The sequence below is a fragment of the Macrotis lagotis genome, chromosome X (genome assembly GCF_037893015.1).
Source record: "Macrotis lagotis isolate mMagLag1 chromosome X, bilby.v1.9.chrom.fasta, whole genome shotgun sequence".
NCBI lineage: Eukaryota > Metazoa > Chordata > Mammalia > Peramelemorphia > Peramelidae > Macrotis > Macrotis lagotis.
Genome location: NC_133666.1, coordinates 526,866,094 through 526,890,802, shown reverse-complemented (window position 1 = coordinate 526,890,802; position 24,709 = coordinate 526,866,094). Strand labels below are relative to the sequence as shown.

The following is a 24,709-nucleotide window of genomic DNA, read 5'->3' as shown; positions in this document are numbered from 1 at the left end:
TCATTTATTTCACTAGTCCATTGCTCAAGAAATTATTAATATTAGATAATAGCTAGCATTCCATAATGTTGTAACATTTGCAAAGTGCTTTACTTTTATTATCCCTTTTGATTTTCAAAACAACTCTGTGAGATAGTTGCAATTATTATCCATCTTTTGCATCTGAAGAAACTAAGGTAGAAAGAGGTTAAGTGACTTAACTAGAGTCACAAAGCTACTAAGTATTTGAGGTTGAATTTGAATTCAGATCTTCTTGACTACAGGACTTCTCTATCCAGAGTTAAATACAAAAGATTCTTTTAGACTCTTTAATGCAAGGTGGCATACTTAGGAACAGTTCGTTAGCCATTTATTTGTTATTCTAAGAAAATTTGAAATTCTGACTTATTCACCAGTTTGAACAACCTTACCTCTAATTGATCCCAACTAATAAGGTTTGACTGTATTGACTGTTTAGTCATATTGTCCATCTTTTTTATTCACTATATAGGTGACATCTCTTACAGAAGCAGGGACAAATGGCAAACAAATGACATCTTGAAACTCAGAATTGTTTCTTAACATATCTGAGAATGAAGGGAATGTATATTGAAATATAAAAAGAATAAATAGCAATGATCTTTGAGGGAAGAGGAGAAAATTATTACAGTAATTAAAAGAAAATTGCATTACTGAGTTTTTTTGCTGAACAGGTAGATGGCTCATTCTATTCTCAGAGTGAAACTGAGCAGTTGTCTAGTGGCCTGTGGAAAAATCAGTCTATTGGCAATCCTTTCCTAATTTCCTGAAATAGTGTCAGTAGAGACAATCCCCTTACTACCTCTGATAACTCTTCTTAGTGGTCTGGTATCTTGTAACTTATTGGCATTATGAAAGGAGTGTGACCCAAGACACATAATTTTGGCCAACAATCTTGATTATTTCCAAGTTTTCCATAAACCTAAGAGTTTTTCTAGTCCCAGGAGACAAATAGCTGGTTGTAAGTCACTGCTTTTAAGAGGGCTTACATCAAGAAAGAACTGTTGGTTTAAAATCATTCTGGGAGATAGAGATATTTTCAGATAGTTAACTCTTATTTTTTCCAGTTATCATTCCAAGTGAATGTTGGGCTATTTTGTGGGGGAGAGATAGTCCTGGTTAGGAACTATTAATCCCATGCTTTTTTTTTTCAGACCTGAATCTACCACTCCCATTGCATTCTTTCCCTCTCTATCTAAAGTGAACTTTTCTGTAAATGCTATGAAGATTCTAGGAAGACTTATGAGTGCCTTTGGGGTTGACATATAGAGCAGAATTTGTCTTTCTCTTTGGAGAATGTTATTTTATGTCATACTCATGAAAGTGACAACTTAAGATATAGTTTGAGATAGTAAGGGGGATCCTGGCAAAAAGAAAGTGCACTGGAGTTAGGGCAATGGTGTTCTAGCCCCAAATCCCTCACCTCAGTTTCTTCAACTAAAAAGTGTGGAACTTGGAGCAGAAGATAAACAAGGTCTATTTCAAATCTAACATTTTTAGTCCATCCTTTCAGCCTTCTCTGTTCTGTTCTTTAAAAGCACTGACTCCTCCCACCCCAGTTTTGCTAGGAAACTGTTGATCCAAGTGAGTGTTGGAAGCTGTAAAAATTCCCATCTTCATTACCATGCTATTGCTATTGAAACCTTTTCTTACAGACTTTGAACTCTCCTACTAATTGAATTTGCTGAAGCACATTTTCTGACCGGTTAGAGGAATTCATCTTGGTCAGGACAACACTGTGTATGATCACTCATATATATTCTTTTTTTTAAATGCTATCCAACCTTCTTTTAATTTTAATTTGCATTTGCCCCATGACTCACCTCATGATCAGATTTATTTTAGAGTCCATTCTGACATTCAAAGCAGATCTGTGCCTTACTGATAGATGAAGCATTCACAGCAGTTTTAGCTTGTCAATGTCCCTGTCATATTACTGTTTTTCTATGTTCAAATGAAAAAGATTTGATCTTTCTAGAAAATATTGTAAGAATCCTTTGCTTATTTTTGTATTTTAACCTCTGGAAGTTTAGTTAGGGTAAACAACCAAGATTTCTACAGAAGTAGACTTGCTTCACTCTCAGCCTTTTTTTCTCAATGCATCCTTCTCTAAATGTTTAATAAGTATAACAACTTGTTTTCAGAGACAAGGACCAAGACCTGAAAGATGTTGTCTATAAGGAAAGATAAGCATGGCACTTCCTTCTGACTTTTTAACCTCAAAATACAGTGGATTATGGTATCGCTATGGCAGTGTGGATTTGGGTAAAGTTATTTAGAGTAATTGAAATGTGTTAAAATAGTACAAAGAGTTGTTGCATTGTATAATAGATAGGGAGTGGGCTTGGAATCATGAAGACTTTAGTTCAAATCTTGCCTCTCTTCCATACTGGCTACATGGTCAAGGGTAGTAGTAAGTCACAATCTTTCATTATACCAGGCACCTTTTCTAAGACTATAAATTAGAGAACAGTTGCATATATGCATTGATGAAAATAGTTTCCACATTGAGTTCCTCCACATTGACTCTCTCTTCACCTCCCCCCAAATAATAAAACCCCAAACAAGCAAAGCATAAAGGTTTATTTATTGGAGAATAGATGTAATTTTCCTTTGAGAACTTTGAAAGTTAGGTTCTCTATATTTAGTATGCCCTTATTATCTTTCCTAGAACCATTTAATGTGAATAACTTTGTTAGAGCATGTGAATGACAAAGTCTCTTAACTCTCAGAGCTTATAGTAGAGTCACATGCTGTGACTTTCTAGAATGGCAGAAAGTCCTGAGCATGAAGAAATATTATTTCCCCACTTTTACACGCTGTTAAGCATCAGATATCATTAATCAGAACCATGTCTACTCTGCTATGTCTGAACAATTTGCTTCCAGCCAGATATAATGTAGAAAGTGTACATCTTATTAGTAAACAGGATTCTTCCTGCAGGTGTAGATGCAAAAAGCACTTATCTTGTCAGTTTTTGCTTTAGACTTACTTGGCTTCAGTTACGAAGGTGTTAGACATTCTGTTTACATAAGGGCTAAGGGGTGACATAATGTCTATTGAAGCAAAGTCACTTAGCACCCCTCTAGGCAACCGGGAGCATTTAAAAACTGAGAACAGATCAAAGCCATTAGCCAGGTTTGTGATACTCCTATCCAGGAGCCAAGGAGGTGTTGCTGAGGTAGGGAAGGGTGGTCTCTCTGTTGCTTTGCTTCTTGGTTGGTTGCCTAAAACAGAAGTGCATTATTGCATCACTGTCTCTCCAGAACTTTACTCCCTCAACTTTCCAGACCATTGGGGAGATGAATCAGGGAGAATTAAACTGAGCAGCCAATCCAAGGAGACTACTTAAGTGGGAATAAAATAGTGTCCAAATGGGTTGGAAAAAATGTCAAATTGTAGCAAGCACATACAAGATGTGAAATATGAGTCTGATGCCTATATTTACAGAGTGTTATAAAAAGTGTTGTTAAAGTCATATAAGATTAAACTATCTCTCTCCCCATTATCACATAGATTATCCTACAAAAGGATGCACCAGTTTTGGAAGTAAGAACAAATAGTTATTATGTAGATTTGTACTCTTTAGTAGAGTCTTGAAGATCATTTTTTCCCCCCATAATGCCAGACTACAGAGAACTAGGGGTGGAGAAAGGGAAAAGGTGGAGTTGGTACAGACAGTAGAAGCACAAAACTCATAAACCTATTACTCATTCCATTTGATAGGGTAGACAGAATATATAGTACTCAAGTCAATTCATCCAACATTTATTAAGTATCTAGTCTGTTTAAAAGACATGAGAGGGGTCATGTTAAAAAGGTTAAAAAAAGACAGGGTCCCTTGTTCTGATGATGCTTGAAACCTGATCTAGAGTATAGTGTCACAGAAGTTCTGATTAAATCATATTGAGAAAGAGTTATAGAATTGAAGAGGAACTGGAACAAATTTTTACCAAGTGCTTCCTATATGCTTGACTGCCTTACAGACTTCTCAGAAGACAGACTTTGGAAAACTGTGTTAAAGTAGTCTGGGGAATGGAAGAAAGTGAGATAATTAAAAATCTTACAATGATTTTTGATATTAAAGTGCAATCATTATGCCAATTTTTCCTTCTGTGTTTTGTTGAGAAATGTGAGAAGAGAACCCACTCATTCCTTAAATGATATTCTACTTAATTCTCAAAGGATTTGTAACCTGATAGGAAGGATTTGAAGGTTCATTTAAGCAGAGATAGGGAGAGAAACAAAGGCAGATTTGGATCTTTGGAACAAAGGGGGGGGACAGCAATAAAAATAGAGAGGGTGGGAAAGTTAAAGTTTTTAGATGTTCAAAGGCCAAGAGCTTCCTCTTCTTTCCTTTAAAAAATTAAATCAATAAAAAGAATTTCTTTTTCTTTCTTCCAGCAATAGCAACAATTATGATTTTTATAAAACAAACCCTGGCAATTCAAGAAAGTGAATAAGAGGCAGATATTAGAAGTACTAGGTAGGCCTTCTTCTGAAATTTTCAACACCATAGAATATGGTTTTTGTTGTTGAGGAAAATGACATTTGATATCTTGATTAAAACTCTTGAACAATGTATTGCCAGGAGATTCTTGGAGCCTGGGAGAAGGGGAGAAGTTGAGGAATTCTGATTCTTAGGGTGGAATCTTTGTTACTATAAATATCAGGTATTTTGAGAAAGTTGTAGAGAATGGGCTTAGTAAGTTTGTATAATACCCACAAAACCCCAAACACGAGCTTCAAATGGATTTATGTTATTTACATATTTTTTTCTGAGCATTAAGCATTGTGTTTGTAGAAACTATCACTACCATTTCGCCTAGTGCAATTATCTCTTTAAATCTTAACTTGTCAAGTCTGAAGATGAGAAGGTTGCTTGTGCTTCATATCACCAGGAAGAGTTCCTTGGTTACTTGGTATATGGCATGGGCAGGTTAACTAATATTGTCTGATGTGACTACTACTACAGAAATGTAGTCAGCACATAAATGTAATCTCACATAAATGGAGAATATCTTGTTTAATCATTCTTCCTGCTCAGATTTTAGTCCCATGAAACATAAAAAAGGTCAGTTTTATCAGTGTTGGTTCTTCCAGTTGTGGAGGGAATCCTCTTTATTAAGGTTGAAAACCAGTTGGGTCCACAAACTTATATGATCTGTCAAGTCTTTTACCTCTTGCAACTGATTCCTCAGATCAGGGCTATTTAGAATAGTGGTAGCAATTCAGGCCCCATTTAGAGGAGTGTTTTAATTTATGGAATGAGTCAAGATTTTCATCTGGGATTCCACTCTTTGGACTTCATCAGTATCTTTGTGCACTATGATAAAGATTCTCACATGGTCAACATATAGATCCATGTTCTTGACATCTGACTGACAGAATGTTCAGTGAAGTGGTGCCCAGACCAGGCATCCTTGTTGCTGTCTTCACTAGCACACATCATGTTTTTTAAAAAAGGCAGTTTCTTTTGCTTTACTAGGGACACAATTTCTTTCTGTTGCTCAGGACAACGAACAATGATTATTTCCTGTGGGATTGTGAGCCCAGGTATAGAGGAGAATTATAGTCTGATCTGAGATTTTCACTATGTCTTCCATGGCTCCAGTGAAGTCAGTCACAACTCTTGGAGTCTTAGTAGTGGTAGCCATTACTGCATGCCAGCATCCCTGAAGATGAAGATAGGATTTTCTCAGGTTGGTGTGGGAAGATAGACATACCAGCTCAATTTAAAGAATTTTTGCAGAAAACTGATCCCAATCCCCCAGAAATCCAGTTCCGGAAAATGGTCTTTATAGGAACATATTGACCACTTTTCATCTCCTTGTTATTTTCACCAGCACTAGTTCCAAAAATGGCTTGCAAAATTCAGCCAGACCTACAATAGGGATGTATTCTTTGACAATATTTTTCCTGGAAATTTAAGGATCTGCCTCAAGACTACTAGGAAGACTATAAAGTAGACCTCAATACCTAGATTCATCTTTTTGCTATCAGTGTTTCTCTTAGATATTTCTGTAATGCTCGTGATAGAAACAGGAGGGCTCATCTCTGCATGGATCTACCAGGAGGTGGCTCTGGCAGCAGCAGTCCTGAGACTCAGGTGGTAGGGATAGCTCCAGGAAGCATATTAAGGAATGTAGCAGCACCATGTTGAGAGGATTAGAGGGTTAGTAGATGGATTAATGGAAGCTAAGTGCTTTTAACTAGTTCATGAGGGCACACCAGTTTTCAGAATTTTTTTATATTTTATATTTTTTACCAAAACTTTTTCCCAAGCAAATCTCTTTCCCAAGATCTATAATATTCAGAATCCCTTTGACTTCTTTCTCAGCTATAGCATGGAGGAAGGCAATAAGTATTATTAAGTACCTATTATTTACTGGACAATGGCTAAAAATATTATCTCATTTGATTCTTACAATAACCCTAGGAGGCATGTACTATTGTGATTCCTCTTTTTACAATTGATGAAACCGAAGCAAACAAGTTAGGTGATACATTCAGGATCATACAACTAGTAAGTGTGGCTTGAGTTGAATTCAGGTCTTCCTGATTCCAGTCCTAGCATTCTAGCCCTCTATTTACTATACCTCCATGGAAATTTGTAGGGGGATAGAAAGATAGAGATAGACAGAGAGACAAAGATAGAGAAGGAGAATTTGTATGGAAGGGGTAGGGTTGAAGTTAGGGGGAGGTTTTAAGAGAGTTGCCTAGTCATATTTCAGGATATTGGCAATTTAATTATTTCCAAGGGTGACCTTTTTTTTCACTGCTGCTGATTTTCCATACCAAACTCTTCTCTATGGACTTTTCATTTTGGATGTCTAATTTTTGTATATATTCCTGTTAATATTGTGATTTGTATTCCCAAGCCTCAAGGAAGCAAATTCCAAATTGTAGATCATCTATTAAGTGTTTTAACATAAGTTTTTTCATGAAGGACAAAAGCAGTGGCTATCTAGATAAAGATCTATTCCCAAGAATAATTTAAACAGCACATGGAAAAGATAAACATATGTGTCCTGCCAGTACAATTTACATTCTAGAATTTTCAGTGACAATGGTTCTCTGGCATCCTGGCCTCTGAGTATTTGGTCATTCATGAACACTAAAGCAAACTGACCTAAATTCAGGAAGTATCTTTCAATACATCAGTCCTGATTGACTATGCACCTACTTAAGCTACAATATTAAAATGGAATTGCAACTTTGTTTGGAATGTGGTCATTAAAAATGAATAGCTAAATTATAAAGCACATGCTTTTTATCCTTCCTCCTATTTAAGATCATAATGTGATTACTCTAATGAGGAAAATAATGACCTGTGAGGATAATGCTAGTTTATATTGTAAATTTTTTTTGGATCTGTGATTTCATCCTTTTGGGGGGTAATCTTGGTATGGAAAATTCCTTCATAGATATAGAAAAGTAACTCTATGTATAGTCTTAGAGACCTAGGGACACTAAGAGCTTAAATGATATATATGTATATACATATACATACACACACATACAAAGTCATATAACTATTTTGGGTTAATGATAGAACTTGAGTCCAATTCTGTCATTCTCTACAGTCATCCTTTTGCTATCTTCCCACCCTCGTCCAGTTTCATTTTTAACCACCGGACCCAGATGACTCTGGAGGGGAAATTGAGACTGGTGACTTAGCATAGCAGCCCCTCCCTCAAATCCAGTTCATATGTATGACATGGCATCACCTCTCTGATGTCATGGTCTTCTTTGAGAATGAAGAACAGGGGCAGCTAGTGATGCAGTGGATAGAGCACCAGCCCTGGAGTCAGGAGGACTTGAATTCAAATCTTGCCTCAGACACTTAATAATTGCCTAGCTGTGTGACCCTGGGCAAGTCATTTAACCCCATTGCCATTAATAAAAAATATATAGAATGAGAATGAAGAACAAACATCATCATCATTTGCAATAGTATATATAAATTTTAGTGTGTTTAGTTAGTTTTTTCTAGAATTCATATCTTCTCAGCTCATTTTGAAACTAATCAGCTATTTGTGAGATGATTACCTTAGATTAGTAGCATATAGTTTATAGATAGGGGAAAATGTGTTCTGGATTTGGAATTGGAGAACTTTGGTTCAAAATCTACCTGTTACTTTCTATGTGATTTGGTCAAGGCTTTGCCCCTCTTTGGGCCTCAGTTTAATCATCTGTAAAATGAAGAGGGTGAACTAGACAATATATAAGGTCAACTCTGTATACCTCAGTTTCTAAATCTATAAAATGAGGGTTTTATCTTAAATGGTATCTGGGTACTTTCCTCTAAACCTGATCTTCTGATGCCTATAGACAAATTTTTCTGTATTCAAAGATTATTGGCCCCTATAGAGATCAAGTCAGTGTTAAATCAGTTCACACCATGATCTGCCCAAATGAGATAACTAGATTGACTTCTGAAGAAGATTCAAATCCCTTATCCAGCTATCCCTTCTCTGCTTGAAAATACCTATCTAAACAATCGTGTGGCAGTTTCTACATAACCAATTGGGTAATGAGAAATAACCATTTGCAACTCAGGTAAATGCTCAACTATCTCCTACCCAATATGAAACTAAGCTTATGAATTCTGATGTTGAAACTGGATTTACTCAGTGGTTAAAAACCATAACATTTCATCACTGTGGGTCTTAAAAAGAATGTGTTCTGCATAGTTTAATTATTCATCTACTTAAAGGCAATGTACCTGATCATTTGATTTCTCTGGTCTCTTCAAGCTCTGATTATATAAATGTAAAGTATTGATTTATTCATTCAAAGTCTGGCTGGGGTGGGGGGACACACAATTTTTTTACATTACTATGAATTTCATTAATTAAAATTCTTTAAAAACAACACTGGAGGATTGTTGCTACTTCAAAGAAAAATAGGTTTTGCTTGACTTGACTACTTTTTACTTAGTCTAGTTCCTAGGGTCACCAACAGTCTTAAAATTAAGCCCTCACTCAAGGCTTTCTTTTGCATTATCAAAACTTCTATATCCCTGGAAACATCAAGGCTAAAAACAGTGACAACAGAATACTTTCTGCCAAAGGCAGCATAAAATGAATCCCTTTAGCAAGGTAATAGTGAGTTTCTTCTTCTGATAAGCTCTGGTTTCTTTTACCAATAGAGTTTCACTGTTCCCCCTCCTCACAGACTCAGAGACCTAATTAGTAAAGACCCTGTTTTATTCCCTGCTGTTGTGCCCAATTCATTGTCAACTACTCTTCCTTCAATATGAGTTTGTAAACTTGCTTACTATTGTATTTAGTCTTCTCTAAAGCTTTCTCCATATCCCCCTATCTCAATATGATCCAGATCCAGTGGCATCTTGGATGGGACCACCAATTAAAATGATTCTCATAGCTCCTTGCTTGGCCTGGAACTTTTTGGCATTACTCTAGCAGTATCGTTATTTACTCCAGCCAGCTTCACATTCCTTATGACTTCTTTGACTTCTTCCTTCTCATTGCACACAAGCTTCTGCCTTCTTTCTGTCTTGTGCAGGGAAGTGAAAGAAACTTCTTCAGCCTTTTTTCTACTATATTCACCTCTCTACCAGTAGAGAATCCAAATATTCTAAGTTTGGTCTGTAGGTCCCCATTAGTGGGGGAGGCAAGGAACTCCCAGTTGAAGAAACTGATTCTCCCAAGAAAGGGAACTTTGTAACTTATAGGCTTGCCTAGAACACACAATTTAAGTAACTTTCCCAGGGCAATATGGCCATTATGGGTCAGAGGCAAGACTTGATTCCAGGTCTTCTTGGTTTCTGGGACACCTCTTTATCCTCTATACCACATTCTTTCTTATTATACAACATCCATGAAATTACATATAATGAAGTAAGATTCAAAGTATTTTCAAAGGTTATATTCAAGCATCTTCTAGTATTAGTGTACCATCTTACCTGCAGGCTCTGCCTGGATGTTCTCTTTCTCTCTGGTGTCCATTTGTCTCTTTTATCAGCAAGTACCATCAAATTTACAAAACTTGCTGTGTTACCTTCTGGCTTTGCCAATTATTCTGCCAGATTCAGAACAGAAAGGGTTGCAGTGAGAAATGTAAAGTATATTTCTTTGGCAGAGTAATGGATCCTACATCAGCCCCATGGGGCTTTTTGCCAAATGAAATAAAGTGAAGACATCAGCCTCCTTAACTGGAAGCATCTCAACAAGGTGATGCTTAACTTACTATGTTTCAGGGCTAGTTTTGATTTTCAAAAATGAAAGGTGATGATATTTCATTGACCTTATAGAAGCATGCTTTCTTCAGTCTACCCAATAGCAATTCCAGGCAACACACTCCAATATCATCATACAAGACCCCTGTAATCATTAGTATTCCAAAAGTTTAGATGAAAATAACTAGATTCCTTAAAATAAATAGTTGGGTTAAACACCCATTTTTCTTTGAAGGTAAGATCACAGAAAAATCTGGCAATTTGCATTATGAGGTAAAGTCACTGAGTTAGATTTATAAAACACTGAAATAATCACACACAGTGTGAGTTATGATAGCTTAGCACATTATCTGGTACAGAGTAGATGCTTAATAAACATTTGTTGATATCTGTAGCTTTAGACACTGAGCCTATACAGAGAGGTCACTTCAACAAGACAATCATATATGAGCTGACCATTAGCAGATATTTTTTAGGGATAATGGTTTCTTTGATAAATGTAAAGTATTCCAATAAAACTGAGAAAGTAAAGTTATTTTTTATAGTATTGAGACTATTGTGAAATAAGCAGCATTCTGTATTAATTCCAGAAGTTTATAACATTTTACATAATCAACTTGCTGTTTTCTGAATTTGCATTATATATATTATATATATAATATATATATATATATATATATATATCAAGATTTTAATCCTAGAATCACTACCAAGCATACATCTGACTCCTCCTTGTTGAGCTTCTGCTCAAGAAAATCAAGCCAAATTTTATTTCAAGAGCCTAAGCAACTCAGGCATTATTGGTTGAAGATGTAGTCATTGTAGAGAGGAAAAGGCACTGGCATTGGAGTAAGGAGACCCATGTTTTGCTCCTGTCTTGTACCTTTACCAGGTATGTGGTTCTAGGCAAATTATTTAGTCTCTTTGAACTTCAGTTTCTTCATTCAAAAAATGGACATAATATTTTCATTATCTTATTGAATTGTCATGAAGAAAGTACTCTGTAAACCAGAAGTGTTTTATATCTCTGAGTTATGTAGATATTATAAAATCAAACAGGATAGAATATCAACTTGAGATCATTTGCTTCTCTGAATTTGTGCTTTGTTTCCCCTTTCTTTGCAAAACAAACATACAAAAACCAATCAGGAGCTGAGAATAATTTTACTTTACTAGGTATATTCCATACCAATCAATATTGCAGCAATAGCAAAAATAATATTTCTTCATTGTTCATTGTATAAACATTAAGTATATATATCTAATATTGTATGTGCTGTCATGTGATTGTTGTTTTGGTTATTTTGATGAACTTCTTTACAAGAGATGGTTGAGTGAGAGGGGAAAAGGAAGGGGTATATTCAGAAATACATATGATGATGTTTGACTTTCATTCTCCAAGAAGACTTATGACATCAGGGAGGTGATGTCATGACAAGCACATAAATTGGATTTGAGTGAGGGGGTGCTGTGCTAAGTCCCCCCAACCTCATTTCTCTTCCAAAGCCATCTGGATCCAGTGGCCAGATATGAATCAGGATGATTGGAGATGGCCCTGGATGCAAAGCTATAAGTTAAGTGACTTGCCCAAGGCCACATGGCTAGTAAGTGACAAGTGTCTGAGACTGGATTCAAACTCCCATCCTCTTGACTCCAGGATCAGTGCTCTATCCACCATGCCACCAAGTTCCCCCCTCAGAAATAAATATAATGTAAAGCAAAAGACTTCAATAAAAAGAAGAGCTCATCCATACTATGAAGAAAATGTGCTTTGCACTAGTGGGGAGGTAGACGTTTTAAGCTTGAATAAAACAGTTCCTGCCTTCATGGAGTTTCCAGTCTAGTAGAGGGGTAAGATAAAACCCACAGATAACTAGAATATACAATATTTCTTGTTCAGTACCTTAGAAAGATACTGTATATATATTTAAAGGTTCCATCAATAAGAATTGTTTGAAGGGAATTGGTTTTGAAAGAAGAACAAAGTATCCAAAGCCCTTGTTCCGTGTTTGTCATCTATTCTTATGGTTCTTAAAGTAGCCATTGGCTTAGAAATGCAGGTGATATCTAAGTCATTTGCCCAGAATAAGTAAATTATTTCATAGATGTTTTATTCTACCTCTTGTCTTAACTTTCTTCTTTTCTAACTGGCCCTGCCTAAGATCCTGAATAGTTTCATAATTTTATTAAGAGGATGTAATAAAATATCATATTAGCTTGGGGTATAAGAGACTATGTCAGCCAGGGGTCAGAGTGTATCTCATATAATAGAAGAGAAGAATGAACAAAGAGCCAGCTCTTAGGATTTTATTTTGTGCTTGGCACTAGTTTTAGCAATTAAAAAAAAGTACTGATATACTACCAAAATATTTTAGTCATTGGAAGGAAAACTTCATAACATTTTTTATATTAGTTATCAGAGCAAGTTCCAACATGAATCACCTGTTAATCAAACAGATGATTAAAGGAAAATTTATTTAAATTTTATTTTTATTTATTTAAGTACATTGCTCTTTCATCAGTCAGCATCTTTACTAGTGAACAGAAAAAGGAAGAGAATCATTTAATGTTAAAGTTGCAAGGCACTCTAGATTCTAGAGTCTAGAAGCTTAAAATGCTTAGCATAGTGCAGTGGTTCTTAATAAATAGATTTCTAAAGGATAGAATAGTCTAATAGTCTAGAATAAATATTACAGATTTATCTAGGTGGAAAATAAATTACACCCAGTTGTCACTTATAATGCCAGAATATTCATAAGTAAGGGGGATGAGAAGGGAACTATTTTCCAATAACTAAAGTAATTTGAAAGAAATTGGTTCATGAATTTTGATTTTATTAAATTAATTTAAGAGTATAAATTTGAATGTGAGAGAATATCTTTCTTTTTTATTCACATACATAGAAGAATAAAAAATTGGAGGGTGAGTAGTAAAAGTACAATATAAAACAATGTCCTTTTCAGGATACAACTTTATTCACTAATCCTATGGGTTTTGCTATTTGATATTGCTATAGGACAATCCTCAGATTGCTTATAGCACACAGCTGTGTGCTATGAGACTGTTGGATTTTATGAGTCAGATTACTGTTACCAAAATGTTTGTGAAATCACTTCTTAAGTCATATATTTGCATCATGTACAACCTGTTTGACAATCAAAACATTATGGCCTGCAGCACTTAGCTAGTAATTATAGTAAATTTTCCAGGAGTGTGCTCCAACTTAACATAATTGGGTAGAGGGCAAAAAAAATTCCATATATCACTTTAGTATAGAATTCCATATGTCTAAATTGATTGAAGTTCAATCTGAAATCTCTTTTTTATAACTTGAGAAATACAGTACTATTCTGCACTAGAATCAGTCAATTACCAGTGTGTTAAAATACTGAGAAGTCTTTCAACATACTCTGAAAATTGTATAGCTTGGGAAATGAGTACATGAAAGGAAAATTCAAGCTTTAAATAGATTGGGCTGCTTTTTTGACAGTGCCATCACTGATGGAGCGATAGTACAGGAAAAGAGTGAAAAAGTATACAGACGCCAAACCAGGATCAGGTACTACTTGAGACTGTCATATCTTAATGGATAGATGCATGTATTAGAACATATATATATATATATATACACATATGTAGGTATAAATACTAGCCTAATTTTGGAGAATATTGGAACATATGAACTGGGAGTGATCTGAGAGATCATTTAATTCAACCCATTCTCTCTCCTTTATAGAGGAGAAAATCGAGACCCAAGTGTTTAATGACTTGCTAGAGGATACAAATTTTTTTTTAGGTTTTTGCAAGGCAAATGGGGTTAAGTGGCTTGCCCAAGGCCACACAGCTAGGGAATTATTAAGTGTCTGAGACCGGATTTGAACCCAGGTACTCCTGACTCCAGGGCCAGTGCTTTTATCCATTATGCCACCTAGCCGCCCCAGGATACAAAATTTTTGACAGAGCCAGAATTTGAACCCTGATCTCCTGATTCTTGATTCTTAGCTCTCTCCCCACTTCCATCTCTTTCTATCTCTATGTCTCTGTGCATCTGTCTGTTTCTATCTGTTTCTTAAACCCACATATGCACAGATTATTGAGCTTGTCCTTACCCTTCTACCCCACCTTCTCTCTCCCTAAATCACGTTTTCAGTTTTCTCTTCTTTCCATCCCCTCTAGAGTTTAATTAGAAAAGACTGAATTATTTTTTAATTCTTTTTTCCTTCTCTATTGCTTTTTACCTTTTAATGGGTGGTCCTCATTGCTGTGTAATAGATAAAACTAAGGCTTAGTGAAGTGAGTGATTCTGAGTGAAGCCACATGTTTTATTGAGCCAGGACTAGAACCCCCAATTCCCAGTAGAATTGTATTTCCATTACATTTGTTGCTTCCTCAGGTAAAATAGTCATTATTCGACTATTAAGCTTTGTGCTTCTTATCCCTAATATCTAGTGGCAAAAGGGAAAAAAAAAACCCTATAGCCTAGCTTTGCAATACTGATATTTCTATAAGCCCTAAACACCTAAGAGATCTTATTTTAGGGTCTGCTTATATTTATTAAAAAATAAATTATTTTGTTATGGTTGTAAACCCATCTTCTTTTATTTAGAATTTAAGTGTCACTTTATTAATTAGGATATTTACAGCCCTGAGTGAAGGAAATTTGTTTCATAGATTCAAAGTATATATCTATATATCCATAAATATATATCCATATATATTTATACATACACACACACTTATTTTTTTTAACAAGGCAATGGGGTTAAGTGACTTGCCTAAAGTCACACAGCTAGGCAGTTATTAAGTGTCTGAAGTCAGATTTGAACTCAGCCTTCTGACTCCAGGGCCAGTGCTCTATCCACTGTGCCACTTAGCCGCCCCAGATTCAGAGTATATTTTGTATATCATAAAAGTGTTCTAGGTTCAGTGAACATGTATTGTTATCTGCCATAAAGGCAAAAGGACATACTCTAACAAATGATTATCCTTCACAGCATTTGTTCAACAAAATATTTAATGTGTCGAGCAGTTTCTATAGTGTAATGGTTAGGGTGTTTGCTTCTGAACAAAGGGAATCCACCTTTCTTTCATCCCCTTCCCCCTTTTCAAACAAAGATTTGACCTTTGTTGTTTTATTGACAAAGGAACTAGTGGAATCCTGACTCCTATCACTTTCTTCTACCTATGGGGTCATAAGCACCATTTAACCTCAACCTCAGTTCCTCATCTGCAAAATAAAGCATTGATAAATACAGTATTTCCAAAATCCCTTCCAGTAATCAATCCTATGATAGTGTAAGACATAATATTGCACAAAAGCTGTCTAAAACATGGTTTGCTTATTTGTCTCATTCAAGAGAACAATTATACTGATAATCCCCTATATAAATGAACTAGCTACAGATATATTAGAAATATATTAGAAATAGCTACAGATATATTAGAACAATGTACTAAACCTGGAGGATAATAAGATTGACAGTTCTCTCAAAGATCTTATAATCTAGTGGAAAAGAAGACATTTTCTCAAATAACTAATATTTATAGCACTCTATTCTACTAGAATAGAGAGCTATAAGAGGTCGGTGGTGGGGGTATAATTATGGGGCTTACATCAAAGATTTCATGGAGTAGGTGACATTTGAGCTAGGTCTTAAAGAACCAGTAGGATTTCAGCAGGTGGAACCTGGGGAGAAAAGGTGTGGAAATAGGAAAGATCAGAACAAGTTTAGTGGATGGTGAATAGGTTAGTTTGGCAAGATTATTAAGTATGTGAAGGGCAGTGGAATGAATAAGAAGGAAATACATGTTAAGTGCTATAAACAATATATTCTATTAGTACACAAAGCAGAACCTTAATTCACAAATTTGCTAACTGTCCCATCTTGCTGTAGATATTGCTGTCTAAATAATAATGCTGACATCCTGACATCAGATAATGTACCACTCACTTTACAAAAGTTACATAAATGTAATGCCACACATTTTTAATGATTCCCATTAGGTTTAGAATATCTTGTATCAAAACATTGTTCATGGATCCATATTCTCATATTTCTCCTTCAGGATTTAAGCAATAAGCTGACACAGGGAATCTTAGTAATATTTTTGATGTAAAAGCTGCCTGACGATGGAGACGTCCAGCTGTGCTGAAGTCAGTTTTGTAATTACTGTACACTGGGAGTGTAGAGTCGGGAACCAGAAACCTTCTAACAACTGGCAAGATGTAGAGACAGCCCGTAAAATGTGACAGTGTACTACTATAGGCCAAATTTTGTAAGTGACCTCAAAACCTGCATGTGTGTTTATATCCCCAAGCTCTGATTTGCACATATAAATAGATTTGGAAGTCTTTGGTAAAAGATTATATTTTAGCAATCTGTGTTTCCGAGGTGCAACTATATACAACTATAGGTATGTTTCTAAAGCAAACTTAGAACTCAGAAATTAATTCTAATACTCTAACTTCTCCAAGAGAGATATTTAAATAATTTTCAAGCAAATAAAAGCACCATATTTTTCAAAACATGAAAGTTCTCCACAAACTACCTCTTTGCTCCTCTGTACATCAACAGCCCACTGTCCCCTACCAGTGCTTTCTCTTTAAAATCCATAGCTTTGATGGAAAAGAATCTTGTGGAATTCACACAAAAAATGGTTTGCTATGGAGGGTGAATTGCCAGATATAAAACTTTAGTTTATAGTATTACAGATTTGGATTTTGAAAGCTGAACTCTATGCAGAGCCCTGGCAGATTCTGCAACTGCAAAAATACTGCTGGAGCTCATCATCCTTTTTACTGGGGCTTGTCACTGAGGGAATGAGGAGGTGGGGACACATTTCCTGTGTTTTGGAAAAAATGTCAGGTATAGGCAGATGTACAGGTGTGACCTCCTTGCCCTGTTGACAGGGAGGGGCTAGACCTGCTTTTCTATAATTCTGAATTTTGAGCAACTAATAAAAAAGGTTTCCCTGCATGGTGATGGTGACCAGTGGGCTTTTCACCCACCCTCTTGGCTCATGTTGATGGCAAATAATTGGACTACAAGGACTAATATATTGTCGAGTGTAGTGGGAAATGCCAAAAGAAAATATCTGCTGGATGAAGTCCATTTGTCCTGTGTTCATTGCTAGCCCTGTAAACAAACACAGCTGTTGAGTGATCAGTGCTCAGATGTGGTGAAAAAACAGTGATGCATTGGGAATGAGATCACAGCAGGGGGAAAAAAGTTACGTTATAAGGCTCCAGGAGGAGAGGGCTGTCCTCAGCTGGGTTTGGACTGTATATCTTCATCTGTGGATTCCAAGATAACTTGGGTGTGAGCAGAGTGGACGCTTTGTGTTTTCAGCTAATACAGTTGAGTGTTCAGAATGATCAGTATGGGAAAATTTGGGACAAGAAATCTGAAATTTCATTTGCTTTTTATCAGGTTTAAGCATTTTCCACATCTAGGCTCTTAGTTCCTTTTGAATGAGACATAGTAGGAGTTACAAACTTTTGTCTATCATTTCACCTTATGCTTTTGTCTCAGTCATGCATGACTTTGAGCACAAGACATTAGCTATCCAGGGGCCAAGTATCCTAGATTTCTGGCAAATGCTGTAAGTCTTGAACTCCCCCTCTCCCTCCCTGTAACTTAGATTTGTGTTATGATATCTTCTGCCAATTGAGTTGAAAGGACTAAAGATGTTTTCCATTACAGAGAACCTGTCACTCTGTTGTGACAGATTTTTTTTTAAACCTTGTCAGTGGTTTCCTTTCACAACTTAATGTGGTGGCCAGATTTCACCATCAAGGTGATTTGCCAACTTTTAGCTGCTTTCACCACAACTCTTGGTACTTGTAGCCAGCTGCCTCCTTGCCAGAGACAAGGAGAGGGGACTATGGGAACAGGTGACCTCAGAGAGCTCAAATGGTTAGATGACCATGAATATAAGTGATTGTGTTGGAAAACTTGGAGAGGGTAACTAAGAAGGACTCCATCCTTGACTGGGAGATATTGTCACTATTGGTCACTAAAGAGGTTCCATGACTGGTTGCCACAGTTAGTAGCCTTGAGAAAAATCTACTCTGTAATAGAGGATTACTATAAGACTCATTCTTTGCTTCTTTCTCTCCTCTACTGCACATCCCTGTACTCAATTTGTGGTTTTGAATAAAGGTTAGAGTCTGGACTTGTAGAACTTGTGTAATTTGTATAAACCAAGAGATTTACCTTAAAGATTAAATCTAGTCTGTCTTTTAAACTGCACTCTACAGTAGAGAAAGTTTCTTAGTCTGACTAGGCAACTTTGAATAGCTGAAAAGTTGTTTGTTTGGGTTTTTTTTGACTAAAGCTGACAGCTGAAAACACACACTGATGGTCAAATGAACCAAGGAGACCCAGTACTCATTCTGTCTCATCTATTAGAAATTGGGATGTTGCATTTTGGTGATTAACTGATGACTTCACCACAGTGATTAACTTCTCTAAACTTGTCTTTCTACCATCCTTAAAGAAGATTCTGTCAAACACATATGAAAAGTATTCTTCAAATGTCACTGGGATGTGTCCCATTATTTTTCCACATAAAACCTCATTTCCCTTCTCCCTAACAAAGGTCTATAATATATCATGAGAAGGTTCTGTTTATAAGATCATAACTGGAAGGGATGTTAGGGACCATCTTGAAATTCCCTACCCCATTTTCTAAATGAAGAAATTCAGACTAGTGAAGTTATTATTTGTCCAAGATCACACAGAGATTAGTGAGAGGGTAGAGACTTGAACTAAAGTCTTTGCACTCCAAATCTGTTGCACAGATTTTAATGGAGACTTGTAAGTATTTTTTGAAGGTTTTGCTTTTATTCCCTGGAGTCTTCCCAGTTCATTAGGATCAGTTAGCAGATGATTTTAATAAAGTCAAAGCTGTGGATTTAATCCTTGAATAGGCCCATTTATCTTCCTGTAGAAAAAAGCCATGTTACATACCATCAATCCAGAATAACTGTGTCACAAGGGCATGCCTTAATCATAGAAAAGATAAGGTATAGACTGGATTAATATCACCTGTTGTTACTATTAAAAAAACAAAGTTCACATTCACAAAGGGCAACAACAAAATTAGCAAATATTTACTAAGCACCTATATCCTCTAAGTCAGTAATAATAATAATAATAATAATGATAATAATGTTTGTCCTTCACTCTTGAAGAGGAATGTGACAGCAGGGAGGTGATGCCATGACAAGCATATGAATTGATTTGAGTGAGGGGATGCCATGCTAAATTACCAACCTTACTTTCTCCTCCAGAACTATCTGGATCCAGTGACCAGATATGAATCAGGACAACTAGAGATGGCTCTGGATGTAAGGCAATCAGGGTTAAGTGACTTGCCCAAAGTCATACAGCTAGTTGTCAAGTGTCTGGGGCTGAATTCAAGCTCCTTTCCTCCTGACTCAAAGATCAGTGCTCTATCCACTGTGCCACCTAGCTGCCTTCACTAGTCTTAAGAGGTAGGATGGAAGAATAAGAAGGAAAGAGCAGAAAACAACTCAACATGAAGAAAAAAAATTCCAAGAGAATATTCTTCATGTTTAGAAAAATAAAAACCTAGAGAGAAGGAAGGAGTGGGTAGGTACTAGATGGTTGTGGAAGCAAAGGTCCTTAACATAGTGAATGAAATAAAAATAGAAAGTCCATACTCTTTCTTTTCTCTCTGCTCTTCAAAGAAAAGGCCTTAACTACTTCTATTCTGGTATAGAAAGGTAACCTTGAATATGATCAAGTATCCCTCTCTTTCCTCATCCAAAGGAAAGGACTCTTAACCTAGACAGATCAGTCACAAGAGAATAGAATTTCAATGTCTATGATGAAGGAAAAGACATAGGTCAGCATTCTAATTAGAGGAAAGGGAAAGTGTTGCTTAAAGAAAGACCCTGGGGGAAAAGGAAAGATGATTTGATTTCCTGAGTAAGGGAGACCTATAACTAGTGTCAGAAACAAAAAAAGAATAAATTAACAAAAATCAAAAAATATAGGAATGACCAAGACACTAACTCAGAAGAGGAAAGTAATGCATATTAGAATTCTTTGTAGAAATGAAGTAAAAAATTTTAGAAAGATAATATAAAAAATTAAAGCTATGCAAGAGAAACTTGAGAAAGAATCAATAGTGTAACAGAAGAGGTGCATACTTCTACCCTTATAAAAAACAAAGCTCAGAATAGACTGAATAGAAATTAATGACTAAAAGAGACAATAAGAATTCTTGAAACAAAGCCAAAATAATGAGAAAATAAATAGCTCATCAAAAAACAACTAACTGACTTTTAAAAACAGATCAAGGAGAGATTAAGAATCACAAATGACAAATACATGATAAAAAAAAGCACCTGGATATCATAATTTAAAGAAAATTGCCCAGACATATTAGAAAAAGAGGGTGATATAAAAATAGAAAAAAAATCTACCAGTTATCTCCTGAAGCACAAAGAAAATAGAACAAAATGAAAACTCTGAGAGATGTCACTATCAAAATTTAGAGCTTTGAGATAAAAGAAAAACATGCTGAAGGTAGTCAAAAAAGAAAGAATTCAAATATCAAGGAACCTCAATCCTTGGGAGTGTGTGAGCCAGTGTTTGTTGGGGCTGCAGAAGGAATGGTGTCAGCCCCACTCAATCTTGGGATCCTGAGTCTATTGGAGGAGGCCAAGAAACTAATGTTTAAACACATAGTTCCATATTTGTGTGTGTTTGGGTTGGGCTCCTTTTCTGAAAGAATTGGTGAGATCCCTATAAATTCTGGGAATGCCACACCACCCCCCAGATGGTCTGTGGAATAGGCAGAGGAGAGAGGGAAGAAAAATGGAGAGGGAGCAAAATGAGAGACCAAAAAAATCCCTTATTTGTTAAATAAGATTATAATTATTAACTGATTTTAAAGACCATCAGTATAAAGGAATAGAAAATATAGAAGGAAATATTCCAAAAGAAAAGAGATAAATATCTATTTATAGCTTACCCATAAAAATGGAGGATTATTCTGTAAGAAAAAAATGGATTTTCAATGAAACAGAGAACTTTTAAAGTTCCATTTTTCAAAGCATTTGAAAACAAACTTTGAAATGCAAATACAGGAATTAAGAGGAAAATTTTAAAAAAGTTAAATTCAAGTGAACATAAGAAGGGATTTTATAAGGATGAACCAATTACTTTCCAATAGTCCAGGATGTTAGAATTCATTTAGAAGCTTAGTACTACAGGAGATCCTAGAGATGGTCAATTGCGATGGAAGACCTATTGTTTTGTTATGTTTTGAAAAAATGTAAAAAAAAAAGGGAAGAATTGGAAAGGATAATAGGGAAAATGGTAAGAAAGAGGGGAAATACATCAGACATAAACAGTAGTATGGAAATAGATTCATACACAAAAATGGAAGAATTGGGAGGGGCAGGCCTCACCTAAATTTCACTGTTTACTAAACTGTTAAAAAAAAGGCAGAATACAGACACACACACACACACACACACACACACACACACACACACACACACACCAGAATTTGGTATAGAAGAACATTCAACTCAATAGGAGTACAGATAGAAATAGTAGGGGAAAGGGTGTATGAGAGGGAAGGTAAATTCAGGATTAGTCAAGAAAATGGGTGACAATTTGAAACAAGTTGGAAATGAAATGGATCAGAGAGAAGAAAAGTGTAAGAAAATAGGATGGATGGATATAAACAATCAACTATATTAACCATGAATAGGATGAAGTCACCCACAAATGGAAGAGGTTAGCAGAATGGAGTAGAAAGCAAAACTCAACAATCTGTTGTTTACAAGACTGACACTCAAAATATAAAGAGAATGAGTAAACATTTTTTCAAAGCTTAATATGAGCCAGACATTGGGCTGTTTCACAAATATCTACAAGTGCTTCCATCATCATCATTTTATAATAGAGGAAATTGAGGCACATAGGGATTAAGTTACTTGCCTATAATCACAGATATTGAGATTGGATTTAGACTTAGATCATCCTCTTTCCAGGCTCAGTATTCTATCCATTCTATCATCTAGTTGCTTAACATAAAAATTCATAGCAAATTAAAATAAGGGATCAGATCAAAATTTATTATTCATCTTTAGACAAGAAAAAAGTAAGTTAGAATTATTATTTCAGTCAAGGAAATAGCAGAAATAGACTTAAGGGGCAGGACTATAATTAAAGGTAAGATGATTATATTTGTCCATCTACCTGAGTTCAAATCTGGCCTCAGACACTTAATAATTAGCTAGCTGTGTGGCCTTGGGCAAGCCACTTAACCCCCTTTGCCTTGCATAAAACCTAAAAAAAATAAAATTCAACTAGAGAGTACATAACTTAATCATAAAGAATTAAAGAACAAATAATATATATAATTTCATTAGAGAAAATTACAGCAAAGAAGCAATACACCAAAATTTGAGGGATATGCAGCTAAAGCAATTCTAGGAAGATATGTATCTCTGAATTATTAAGAAAAAAAGAGAACAGATCAATGAATTGGATATACAACTAATTATAACAAAAAACCCCAACAAGTTAAAAACCCAAATAAACATCAGAATTGAAATCCTAAAAATCAAGGAAGAGATTAAAAAGTTAGAAAATGGATTTTTCACCTATTGAATTAATAAATGATAGAAGAAGCTGGTTAAAAAAGCTATTATGGAGATAAACCAATTGCTAACTGGATTAAAAAGTAAGAAGAAAATCAAATTACCAGGGCTAAAAGTAAACGGGGGGGGGGGCAGAGCCAAGATGGTGACAAGAAGGGATCCAGTCTTAGGCACTCTTTGATAAAACTTCGAAAAAAAGGACTCTAACTAAAATTTGAGAGACAGAACCCACAAAGGGACCCAGTGAGGCAGTTCTCCTACTCAAGGTAACCTGGAAAAGAGCAGAAAGGCTCTGCTCCCTGGGGTCAGAGGGGCGGCTGGCCAGAGGGGTGGCCTGCCAGAGTGAAAGAACTTCAGCCTCCCGGAGGCAGCCCCAGGGCGCTGGGAGCCCCAGCTCACAGCAGTGGGGGAGTCTCCGGAGCTACACCCCGGGGAGCACCGAGCACAAGGTGGGGGAACAGAGGGGGGACCTCTGCCAGAGCAAACACGTGGAGCCCAGCCTTCAAGGCACACAGCCAGCAGCTTGGTCTTTCAGCAGCCCAGATCTAGAAACAGAAGCAGGAGGAGCTGGTAAGCAGGAGCCTCCAGGGCATGAGCCCATTTTGCTGAGGGAGGGGAGTGAAGAGAGACTGCCCAGCTCTGTCCTCTGCCTCTGGAACAGGACACTGGGGTTCTGACCACATTCAGAACCTGATTGCAGTCTAGGCCCCCCCATAGAACAGCAGGGCCCCCCCCACCTCAGCCCTGTGGCAGAGGGGAGTGCATGTGGTCATTCACAGACCAGGAGGGAGGACAGAGCCTCACACACTGAGACCCTTGTGGGAGTGTCCCAAAAGCTCAGGAAGCACCCCAAAACCAGGCACAGGTTGGGAAAATGAGCAAGCAGAGAAACAAGAGGAAGACCATTGAGAAATATTTTGCATATGAGCCCAAGAAGGATCAAAATACTCAGTCTGAAGATGAGGAAGCACAAGCTCCTGCATCTAAAGATTCCAAGAAAAACAGAAATTGGGCTCAGGCTCTGACAGAGCTTCAAAAAAGACTTTGAAAATAAAATGAGGGAGTTGGAAGAAAAACTGGGAAAAGAAAGGAGAGAGATGCAGGAAAAACATGAAAATGAAGTCAGCAGCTTAGTCAAGGAAATCCAAAAAAATGCTGAAGAAAATAGCATGCTAAAAACCAACTTAGGTCAAATGGATAAAACAGTTCAAAAAGTTATTGAGGAGAAAAATGCTTTAAAAAGCAAAATTGGCCAGATGGAAAAAGAGATAAGAAAACTCTCTGAGGAGAACAAATCCTTCAGACAAAGAATAGAATTCAGGGAGATTGATGAATTTAACAGAAATCAGGAATCAATACTTCAAAACCAAAAGAATGAAAAATTAGAAGAAAATGTGAAATATCTCATTGAAAAAACAACTGATATGGAAAACAGACTTAGGAAAGATAATTTAAAAATTATTGGAATACCTGAAAAGTCATGATCAGGAAAAGAGCCTTGACATCATTTTCAAAGAATTACTACAGGAAAATTGCCCTGATATTCTAGAAGCAGAGGGCAAAATAGAAATGGAGAGCATCCACTGATCCCCCCTGAGAAAGAGATCCCAAAAAACCAACCCCTAGGAATATTATAGCCAAGTTCCAGAACACCCAAGTCAAAGAGAAAATATTACAAACAGCCAGAAGGACACAGTTCAAATATCGTGGAGCTGCAGTCAGGATCACACAGGACTTAGCAACAACTGCATTGGAAGCTCATAGGGCTTGGAATATAATATACTGGAAGGCAAAAGAGCTTAGAATGCAGCCAAGAATCAACTACCCAGCAAGGCTGA

At 36.4% G+C, this 24,709-nt stretch overlaps 1 protein-coding gene and 1 pseudogene across 1 annotated transcript in view; one reads left to right on the top strand and one right to left on the bottom strand.

Moving 5' to 3' along the window:
- BMP6 (bone morphogenetic protein 6) overlaps positions 1 to 24,709 on the top strand; it is a 245,037-nt gene that overhangs the window by 16,394 nt on the left and 203,934 nt on the right.
- Positions 4,908 to 24,709, bottom strand: part of LOC141496847 (aspartate aminotransferase, mitochondrial-like) — a 139,675-nt pseudogene continuing 119,873 nt past the window's right edge.